Consider the following 11,658-nt stretch of genomic DNA (forward strand, 5'->3'; position numbering starts at 1 on the left):
GCCATAATCAGCAATATTAAAATGATAAAAGGCTTGCAATATTTCAGTGGATTTGAAATGAATCCAGAATGTTTGATATTTTTGTTTTTGTAATTGCATTACAGAAGATAAAGAACTTTATCACAATATTCTAATTTTCTGAGAATTCTCTTTTTTTCCTTTTTTCCCATGTTGAGGCTGCTACCTCGCGTCCCCCAGTTGTCTCAGGAGCAGATCCAGTTTTTCCGGTTCAGAAGGCCGTTCTCCGGTGCGAGCGAGGACGTTGCTGCTCCAGACGAGCCAAACAAAGCTCTTATCTGGTCGGCCGAGTGTCTTGGCCCCGATAGCAGAACGGCTCCTTCGCTGACCGGCGAGTATTGATTCGCTTGTTTGTGCCTCGGAAAACTTTCCCCCCCCAATCCAAAAGTCAAACTTGTCTATGCTTTTCTTTCTTTATGCGTGATAAAGATTCTAGTTTATCGTGTCACAGTCCAGATATTAAGCAGACGCTGTCTGGAAGCACGGCGGCGCTTCTGCCTCACGGCCAGGAGGTCCCCGGTTGGATTCCCAGTGCAGAGTCTCCACGTTCTCCAGTGTCTGCCAGGGGTTCCTCCAGGTTCCTCCAGGTTCCTCCAGGAGCGTCTTTGTGTCTCTGCAGGATCAGCGGTTTAGTGTGAGAATAAATGAGCTTCTGAAACTAGAGGGTCAGTGAAGAAATATTTGTCCACTCGGCCCTCAAGACACCTTTGTCATTCATTCCAGAGGATCTAAAATCAATTTTTCCTCATTTAAAATCAGAGAAAACAAAGTAACACAAACTCACAAGATAAGGATGTTAATATCAATTTACCCTGAAAAATAACTTTGTATTTGCAACATAATAGTCAACTTTGGAAAGCTTCTCACTGCCGTCCATCATTTCTCTTGCGTCAGGATGTGAGTATCATGGATGCATCGCCATCATGTTCACGTGCAATGAAGATAAGATGAACTTTTCTGTAATTCCTTTGTCACAGCAGCGCAGCCATGATGTCAGAATGTGTGTGTGAGGTCATGAGATGGTAGAATGGCGGCGCAGAGTTGCGTGTTGTTGTGCGGTCTGATGGCCGTGGTCGCAAAGGAGCGTCGCTCGCACGCACACCAGGTTTGTGCTTCGCTGTTATTTCGTGCTTAATGTCCATGGAAAGCGTCTCCTCTCTGGTTCACCACAGGCTCTCTTGGGGCAACAAACATGACTTCAAAAATACACTGCTCAGGTGCCGAAACCTGACAACTCATCACCTCAGGTTGAGCCGCCTTTACACCTGCAAACGACACATTTCATAGCCTCAGAAGGGGTTTCGCTGGTATAATTGTGTGTGTGTGTGTGTGTGTGTGTGTGTGTGTGTGTGTGTGTGTGTGTGTGTGTGTGTGTGTGTGTGTGTGTGTGTGTGTGTGTGTGTGTGTGTGTGTGTGTGTGTGTGTGTGTGTAATGAGACAGCGGGGGTGCTGAGGGTCCTCATTGTCCTCACCTCATTATTAGCCACATGTATCACCCCCTCCTCCAAAAAGAAAACATTCACCAGACCATTATGAGTGCCTCAAGGTTGTCACCTGACTTTGAATTGGATCGAACCCCCCCAGCGCGCACACACACACACACACACACACACACACACCGTGTGAAAAGCTACTGCTTTGAAATGCAGCGGCTGTTGAGAAATTACCTGTTGCTTAGGAACGGTTGCGACTGCGCGGCCGCCCGACGCCTCGCCGCCTCGCCGCCAAGGTCGTCCAGCAGGCAAATTCTTCGGCAGCACAGAAACTCCACCTCTCTTTTTCTTCCAATTTCACATCTTCATCGCTCGTCTGATACACATTTCCTCTCTTCCTCTTGCAAACTCTTGCGAACCTTCTGTTTTCCTGGGTGGCCCCGAAGGCATCTCATCAAGCACATGGATGTTCACATGTATATAAACTCTGCTCCAAAAAATAAAGACTAAAAGAAGACATTCTAGATGTGAATGAATGAAACACTCTTAGGAAATCTTCATATGAACCCATGGAGGTGCGGGTTTGGAGTGACGCCAAATGAAAGTGGAAAAACACACAAACACACGTGTCCTTAAAACAAGTCCGAATGAACGTTGTCAAAGTCTTCCCTTTATTTTTGGAGCAGTTTATATTTTATTGATGAAGCGGGCAGATCTTCATACAGCTACCGCTGCTTTGGGGGGAAGGAGATGTTTTTCGGGGGGTTTATCGATCACCGCAGTGCAAATCCTGGACCTGGATGTCATGGCGACAGTGTGCGTTTGTGTGTGTGTGTGTGTGGGATGGATTCACATGAAAGAGAAGAAAGTCAAGGGTTTTTTTCCTCTTTAGGTAATTAAAGAGGCGTCTGTCTGTGGGCGTGAACCTTTGCGAGTGCAGGCCTGCTGGTGGAGCTGCTGAAGATCTCTGCAGGAGGCGCTGGCGCTCAGCAGCTTCTCAAAGCTGCTAATCAATGTCATATTGTTGCACGCTGACAGAAAAACATTGTCCCTGATCAGTGAGCATTAGCCGGGGCCCGTGGCGCCCGAGCAGCTGCCAGGGAGGGCGGCGGTTTGGAGCGGAGACGGCCGACGGGGGCAGCGGCAGCACAGGGAGCGGCGGCACTTCAAATGGAATGCGGCTTTTTTCCAGTCATATGAGTCATAAATATTTCATCTGCAACCAGCTTTGAGGCGGGGGGGGGTTAGGGGGGCGGGGAGGGCGGCTCGGCTGCAATTGCAGGCTTCCAACAACAAACGGCGGCTCTCAGAGACAAAAGGCAGCCGGGGGAAGGGCACTCGAAACCAGCAACGCCGACTGAAACAAGCCGTGGTCCAAAATGGAGTGAAGCAAGCGGCCGCTCCCGCCGTCCATGTGGAATCAACAGGGTGGCGTTCTGCAGCGTGCGGGGGGGGGGGCGTCGCACCAAACGCCGACGCCACAGTCGCCAACCGAGGGGAACAATTAACCATCGGACGCCACCGGTGGGGTACGAGCGCGGAATGGGGTCATTTCTGAGCTTTCATGCTGAAATGACAGGAAATGGACCCTTTGTGAAGAGTTCTGTACGCAGCTCATCTTTCCTACTAGATCCACAATAAATGCTAAATTTCTTCGTTCATCCATATTTACTCTCTTTTATTTTTGAATTCTTGCATATTCACTTTCCTTTTTTACAGAATATCATCCACATCTGATTGGTGGTTGAAGCAGGACGGTTTTAATTTAAGCTTTTTCATATTAAATTCACAATAAATGGTTTTGTAAATACAGAGAAATGATTTATATCTGAAGCAGGGTTTTAATTGAAGGCTGTTCATGTTCAATCAGAAATCCATGCTAAATATGTCGCCGTGTTTCTTGCACAGTAATTTTTTTAAATCCAGAAAATGATTCATTTATAACGGCCCTATAAGGAGCAGGGATTTAATTTTAGATTTCTCATATTAAATGCAAAATATTGTCCAAGATTTCCCGCCTTTTATTTTGAAATTTTGGACGTTCCCATTTTAAAATCCAGAAAACGATTCATTTCAGACCAACCCTTGAAGCAGCCGTGCTGTAAATCGCTGTCCCATGAAACCCTGAACAAATGCGAGATATATTCCAGCTCAGGGTTTGGTCGCGTTGGACGACCGCCGTCTTCTCAGGCCTTTTTAGCCGTGGTTTTAGAGGCGCGTCTTTATCTGGGACGGGAAATCAGAGTCCAGTGCGCGGCGTGGTAAAAGCTTCCCGTCATAAAGCCCCTGAGCAGACGGTGCAGCTCTGCGGAACGGCTGCAAATTTAATGACCGAGTTATTTCTTTATTTTATATTCTCCTTGTCTTTTTCCCTCCGGTGCTGGCGAGTCCTCGGGGTGGAAGCTAATGCAGCCTGACGTGTCCGTCTCTGTTTAAACAGCCCGTCCTTAAAGGGCTAATTAAAGGTAACCGAGAGAAAGGAGAGGACGCCGCCGCGCCGCCACGACTGCGTCCTCTTTTGTGGAGCGGATTCGCCGTGCCGGCGCTCCGTGTCCTAGATTTGTTTTTCGAACGGCGGCTTCACGTCGTCAAGCGTCTCTGCTGAGGGTTTTCTGGATCCTGAATCGTAGCGAAGGACAAAATCAAGCGTTCTTGCTGTCCGTCTCGCTCCCGGTCGGGCCGATGCGCAGAAAGTCCGTCCCATAAACTGCTCCGGAGGTCACTCGTGGGCGTCTTCTGCCCGCTGAAACCGCGCTCATCCTTGTACCTGCACTTTGTGAGCTGCTCTCAAATATCTCATTACACCGCCGCTGCTCTCTTGCACCGCTCATATTTCTATTACCGTCTTCGCTCTTCCTAGCGGTGCACGTCCAGAGGCAGCGCGGGGAGCAAAGAAGGAATTTCAGTGTGCAGGTAAAGACTTCTCTGCACCGAACAGGCCTTGGTCTCCCGTGCGTCCTGCCGTCATCCTGCGGTTTATTTGGAGGCTCGCGGATGTGGATGCCGTGCGTCGCCCCTTCGCGTAACCTTCCAAGACCCTCCGCGAAAGGTGAATTTCCTCAAAGTAGATGGTGTTTACTGATGTATTAACCCTCAGTGAACCTCACTTTACCAACCCTTTACCAACCTCCCGCAAACGGTTATCGACCCACCGGCCGCTGTATTACGCTTCCTATTCTTCTTATATGATCTCGGCGAGGTCCTCGAATGGCGGCCCGTTGAGCCTCCGGCGTGGTCGCTGGTGGTGTGTGAGAATCCGTCTCCTCCAAGAACGCTCCTGTCACCTTCGGCGTGGTGGATTTGAGGGGTGCAAAGCCCTTGTGGTGCTGGACCTCCATGATGGGAATCCCTATGAGATCTGGCGGGGGTGCATTGGTAGGAGCGAGAGTTAGCCATGCTGGAGATCTGGTGTTTATTTATTTTATAAAGTGAATTTTAGTTTAATTTGACTATATTTTTGACAGTTTTTTTTTCTTCTGAGGGTAGAATATCGCCTTTTCATCATGAAATGAAAATTCAAATACTGAAAAAAAAAAAAACTAAAGAACGATAAATCACGAAAAAGGAATTACAAAAAGAATCTGTGAAGTAGCGAGGCAGCGAAAGCCCGACGGCGAAGTAACGAGGGTCTGTTGCATCGCTTAAGATCCAGCGGCGGCGGCGGCGGCATCTGTCCGCCACTGATTGGATTCCCTCTTTTACATTCGCCGATGAAGACGAGCGGAGTGACGGGCAGCCGGGCTGCTGTCGGACCGGCGGGGGCCACGTTTGCAGAGAGACTCTGCAAACTCTTGCAACCCTGCAAAGTTTTTGGTGGTGAAGATGGTTTTGTCCGCAGAGGAGCCGAGGGCCGGGACGGAAGCGTGGCCTCGAGGAGGCGAACTCCTCCGCCAATTAAAAGTTCCCCTGGAGGAACCCCGTCCCCTGGTGGCAAAGGGAAGGTGGCGCCTCCCCGGCAGCCTAGCTCGCTGCTCGCCAGCTGCCCGGAGGCCGGCGGCAGCAGCTCCCTGAGCCTCGGGGATCGCTCCAGCTCCAGCTCCAGCTCCAGCTCCAGCTCCAGCTCCAGCTCCAGACGGAGATCAGCGTCTCGGTGTTGAGGCGTCACCGACCCTCTCGTTAGGTTCATGTTTCACAGTAAATGCAGCCACTTGTGGACCATATCTTGCTGTGAGGTGCGCGATAAGACAGACAGAATAAAACCGTCAGTTTAGTCTTTGTAGTCCTTTGGCAAGTGTTGTCAGATGGAGTTGTTATGCGGACGGAGAGATGACGCCTTTTCATTAAACGGAAACACCAAGAAGGACCTCCTGAAAAGTGATCAGCCTTCATGCAGCATTCGATGGCTGAGTGGAATGGAGACTCCAGAGTTGTTCTACCTGCTGCTTTCTGTTCAATAACCCACCGATCAATTTTGTCCTCTGACTGCAACCATCTCACTTTGTTCCCTCGGAAACTCTGATTGGTCTTCTTTACTCACCGCGGTTCATCTGCTTGCGTCTCTGACCTTCTCTCCAGAACATCTACCATGTGTCGTCCCTCTGATGGACTCCTTCCTGATCCCCTCCATCCTGGTCACTCCTAAAGAGAACCTCAGCATCTTCATCTCTGCCACCTCCAGCTCTGCCTCCTGTCTTCAGGTTGTTGTCAGTGTTTGTAGATCATCTCACCAGCATCTCCTCCACCTGTCCTTTCCTTCTGGCTGGTGTTCTTCTATCTCTTGGTACCCCTGACACTTTTGTACACCCATTCCAACCTGCTTGAACCACACTCTTCCACAACCTCCTACGCTCTGGACTGTTGACCCCAAGTACCTGAAATCCTCCATCTTCTTGATCTCCACTCCCTGTAGCCTCACTGTTCCACCTGAGTTCCTCTTATTCACACACACATATATTCTGTCTTGCTGCGACTAACCTTCATACCTCCACCTCTCTAGATTTTCCTCCACCTGTTCCCTGCTCTCACTACAGATCACAATGTCATCCGCAAACATCCTGGTTCATGGAGATTCCTGTCTAACCTCGTCTGTCAGCCTGTCCATCACCACTGTGAACAAGAAGGGGCTCAGAGCTGATCCATGATGGAGTCCCACCTCCATCCTCCTCTCTGTTACCTCTACAGCACACCGTACCACTGTCTCACAGCTAGCATACATGTCCTGCACCAGTCGAACATACTTCTCTGCCACTCCAGACTTCCTCACACTGGTATTACAAGAAGTAGGTAAGCGTATTACGTACTGTTCTCTGCTTGGTTTATGGTTTTTTGCGAGACTTGAAGTTAATGTGAGGTTGGAACAACGTTGTATTCCAGCACGACATGACTGCTTGTCTCAGGTTGTCTGATGTTACCACCCATATTGAACTGAGGACCCTCTTGAATACGACGTCCCCGTGTCGGGTTGGAATGGTCTGACAGTTTCTCAAGCGGAGCGACCTGGTCGCTGAGCAAAGTCGCGCTCAAACAGTTTGACAGATTTGTGTGTGAAGTCAAGCACATAAGATTGGTTTGGGGTCTGTAAACACAGCAAGAGTTCATACATAAGGCGCGTCGATTTTTGAGTAAACATTTTAAATGCGCTTTATTGTGCAAAAACTCCGGAGCCCCTTCCTCCTGAAAGTTAAATGTTTCAGGCTCATGGTGATGTGTGCGCAACACAAAAACAGCTCCACCCTCCAACATTTGGTCTGTGTTTTTATTCAGCTTTTCATTTCTTCATCAAATTGCTCAGCGGCATGAGGTCTCCCATCGCTCCCCCTCGCCGCCATGAGGGATTAATCCTCCTCCTCCTCCTCCTCCTCCCTTTCACATATTCCGGGAAATATTTGTTTGCTTTTAGCCTGAGAGACCCTTCGACCGTCCCGGGGTTCTGCTGGGTCACGCTTTAGGGTTTCTGACGCAACTCTGTTTGGCGCTCTGCAAGTTGGAAGCATGTTTTGTAACATCTGGTGGAGGGGGATCACATCCGGTGACCTTGTTCATGACGGTCCTTCCAGCTTAGTCACAGTGAAGCCGAGCGCTGCGGACACTAAGCTTGTTTAGCACTGGAGGAGCTTTTTGCAGTTTCTCGAACTGTTTCAGGATTTCTGTGGAGGCTCCCGGTCATCCGGGTCGTCCGGGTCGTTCAGGTCGTCCGGGTTGTCCAGGTCGTCCAGGTCGTCCAGGTCGTCCAGGTCATGGTGAATTCTTGAGGAAATCTTCTCATCTTGGCAACTGGACTTGAGTTTCTTCAAGTTCAGTTTCCGAGACAGGAAGAATTCACCTTTCCAGGAACGACGCCGGCTCTCGATGCATCCGGCCTGCAGCCAGTGGTTCCCCGGAGCTCCCGGAGCCGTTTCAGATCCTTTTTACGTCTCCATCGGAACTCGTACGTCATGAGCCACTTTTGGTCAGAAGTATCAGAAGCCTCCTCCCGATACGGGGATCTTTTCCGTTCTGCAGTGAGGTACGTAGCGTTAGCGCGCTAGGACGTGCACCCGAAGCTCCACGCTCCAAATCAAACCGATGCCAAGAGGACGAGGACGACGAGGACGACGTGGAGGTGGACGTTGCCACGGCGTTCATGTTCTCGGACCATGGATTGTCTTCACCCTGCACTGAAGAACCCCGTTAGCCGTTAGCTAACTCTGCAGCTGCTCTGGCCACAGTGCTGCGGCTCCTCGGCGAGGCCTCTGCGGTGCAGCAGGCCAGAAGAGCTCGGGCCTCTTCGCCGCTTCCTTTCTCGCCGCTTGTTGCAAGAAAACATCCGGCCGGTGGCCGGGATGGTTCTTAAAACTGCTATTTCGCAAGAAGTATCAGCTAATGGGCGGAGCTTGTGAGTCCCACCGATCCCCGAGCTTCCATGAGTTCCTCTGAAACCGTACAAAGACCCTGTTGTTGTGGGAACTGAAGAAAGCTCCCGCGGTGCCAAAAAGGATCTGTATTGGGATCCGGGGGTTTCTGGCATTTGTTTTCCCTCCCCTGTCGGGAAGACGGAGCAGAATGTGAATTGGGATCCCGCTGTTCGCGACGCTTTTTTCTTTTTCTTTTTTCTTTTCCGTTTGTGTTTGAAAACGACGCTCAAACGGCTTCTCGTGATATCTGATTATTACGTCCGCCCGCCGCCGCCGAGCGTTCAAAGCGCTGACGGAGGATTGATGTGCTCGCCTCTGTGAAGCCTCCCGACAAACTGTTGCATTTTACTGAATATTAATGAAACGTTTCTCCCTCCGCGGCGCCGCAGAAAATTTCGTGAATCTCCTGGATCGGCTCGCCGGCGCCGGACACAGAGGCGGTAAAGAGTGACAGAATAATTATACACAAGGCCGTCGGGCAGCGGGGGCGACGGCGGCGAGTGTGAAAGGAATACTGATAGCCTCCGTCTGTGGCCTTTTTATTTGTTCCTCCCCGAGCTGCTTTATTGGAGGAGGAGGACGGCGAAGCCGACGGGCCGGCGGTCTCACCAAGGCGCTTTCTGCAGGTTCGGCTCGCCGTGATGGAGGCTCGCGTCCGTCGTCCTCCTCCGCCCGATGGAGGCGGCGTCGGCGTTAAATGCCCCGGTGTTTCTAAACCAGACCCGGAGGTGGGCGAGGATTTCGCCCCGGAGACCCGAACCCGGCGACCCCTTCGGAGCTCCTCGGTTGTTTGCATCCTCGGGCGACTTCAGCCCGCAGAAATTTGGCAGGATCACGCCGTCTTCCCTTTGAGCCGTGAAGGAAAAAACAAAGCAGCGAAGGTCGGTGGTGGGTTCGGGGCCGCCGGCTTACGAGTCCAGGAGAAGCAAGTTCTGCGTGGCAGACGGAGATCATCACATTCGCCGCCTCACGAAGAAGCCAAGGAGGCGCTCCTCTCTATCCCCTCCATTTAAATTAGCTTTCGGAGCCGTTCCGCCTCTCCGAGCTCCGGCGTCTGACGGGTTTCCGCCTCCAAACGTGCTCCAGGAGCGTCACTTCCCGTCTCTGGCTGCCGTCCGATGCTCTCCCTCCCGCTAGCGCGTTAGCACTTCCACCGTTTGGTCCTTGCAGCTGTCCTCTGCTGGGAATCTGTTTCTCCTGTCTCACCCCGCTGGAAGTGTTTCTGTCAGCGTCAAGCTCTTGTTCAAATATCACGCTTCATGTGCGCCGCTTCATGTGCCTCGCCTTCCCTTCCCTTCCCTCGCCTCCTCCCCCCGTCACATGAAGGCCGCGGCGCACCGGCTCGCTCCTTCAGCCGCTGCAACGCCGACCACACACCATTTTTACAGCCAACCGTGGATGAGAGCCGCCGGCCTCGTCTGCCGTTCTGTGTGTGTGTGTGTGTGTGTGTGTGTGTGTGTGTGTGTGTGCGCTCATCATCTTCGGCATGAGGCTTGGCTTCCTGGGACTGTTGGTATTGAGCAGCGAGAAGCACCTCGGGCGCAATCCATCAAAAAAAGGAGGCGTTTGCATCACGGGAATAGACATGAATAATCCATGCTTTCTTCACTCCCACTTATCTGTTGCCTCTCCATGTATCCATCCTATTGTTATTATTCTTATTGTCCTTTTTTACCATTCGTTTTTGATATATTAATACCGTTTTTGATAAATAAAATAAAAGTATCTTATATTATTATAATTTAGACAAAAATAGTGAAAATAAAAACATAAAAATTTGTCGCAAAATGTATTTATTTTTATGCTATTTTAGCTGGACTGAGGATCATTTAACCAGCCGATTAAAAAATGACCCTTTTTTCTCCCGGACTCGTCATATTTGAATCTCTCCGTGCAGGACGAAGATTATTTCCCACGTGAGGCCGTTATTATCCTCAGCCCAGCTGCGCTGCGTACTAATGGTGTGGCTCTCATTTCCTCTGCCGGTAGCCTGGAGTTCTCCTCCTCCTCCTCCTCCTCCTCGGTCCACGGCCCGGCTCTGGCGATGCGAACCCTGACCCGACCTCCGGGCCGCTGACCCGGTTTCCCGGCGCGTAGAAACGCACTTTAAGGACGAGGACGGCTTCGGGAGCTCCCTCGTTTGCCGTTTTTTTTATGACGGTCGTAAACATTGATTTGCGCGTGGTGGTTAATGGGGGGCCCCCGGGGGCCGCGAGCCGTAATCACTGTTTATGAAATCCTGCGGGTTCGTCCCGTTTGTTTGTTTCCTCCTCCTCCTCTCGGCCCCTCGGAGAGACGCTGTCCGAGAAGCGGCGGCCCCGTTTCTATCCGCTGAGATTTCACCGGACGCCGTCGGATTGCAGCTTAATGGGCGGGGCGGCGGCGTCCTTCCTCTGCCACCTTTCTCCTGGCCTCTGATCCAGCAGCTCTTTGTCCACAGCCGCTGACATCCATCCCAAAGATGCGGGATTCAGTTTCCCCGAGGCTGCGGGCTTTGCTAGGAAAATCATTTTTTATTGTAACGTCTGGGTGAAACGCCGCGGCCTCCGTCGGATGCAGCGAGAATTCTCCTCCTGCAGGGTTGATCTCCTGCCGGCAGCGAGGTGTTAAATAGCGGGGATTTAAAGAGTGTGAGCGAGAATGTGGGCGTTCGTGTCGACTTCCTCCCGCCTCGTCTTGCCGACGGATCCGTCTCGCTCCGCGCCGGCCGGGTCTCTAGTTTTGTTTCTGTTTTTAGGTGAGGCGAACATTATCTCCACGTGCCATCGGCTAATGTAGCTCCTCCTGTTAGCGCCGTTTCTTCTCCTTCTCCTCCTTTGGTCTTTTCCCTTCAGGGTCTCCATGGCGAGTCAACCTTCTCCATCTCACCCTGTTCTCTGGATCCTCCTCTCTCACACCAACCTCCTTCATATCCTCTCTCACCACGTCCATCCATCTTCTCTCTGGTCTTCCTCTAGACCTCCAATTCCAGCATCCGTCTACCAATATCTTCCCTCTCCCTCCTCTGTCCATAACCCGACCATCTCTGAGCTTCTCTCCAGAACATCTACCATGTGTCGTCCCTCTGATGGACTCCTTCCTGATCCTCTCCATCCTGGTCGCTCCCAAAGAGAACCTCATCATCTTCATCTCTGCCACCTCCAGCTCTGCCTCCTGTCTTCAGGTCGTTGTCAGTGTTTGTAGATCATCTCACCAGCGTCTCCTCCAGCTTTCCTTTCCCTCTGGCTGATGTTCTTCTATCTCTTGGTATCACGAGGTGATACAGATTTCTTTATCCATGCAGGATTCATTCTAGCAGCTTTCACTCCAGTTTAATCAGGACATTTTATTGACTTCAGACACTTTTGTATCATTAAATGAATCTCCACGTTCCA

General features: G+C 51.2%; 1 long non-coding RNA gene across 1 annotated transcript; it reads left to right on the plus strand.

Annotated features, from left to right (window-relative positions):
- Positions 1–176: 176 nt before the first annotated feature.
- LOC147225442 (uncharacterized) lies at positions 177–2,666 on the plus strand. The gene is made up of 3 exons (XR_015107359.1): positions 177–349; positions 470–1,123; positions 2,344–2,666. It is a non-coding gene; the product is annotated as an uncharacterized LOC147225442 (long non-coding RNA).
- Positions 2,667–11,658: the final 8,992 nt, after the last annotated feature.

Source organism: Fistularia commersonii, chromosome 17, assembly GCF_037954325.1.
Source record: "Fistularia commersonii isolate RoL2024-O1a breed Wild chromosome 17, RoL_Fcom_v1.0, whole genome shotgun sequence".
NCBI classification, from domain to species: domain Eukaryota; kingdom Metazoa; phylum Chordata; class Actinopteri; order Syngnathiformes; family Fistulariidae; genus Fistularia; species Fistularia commersonii.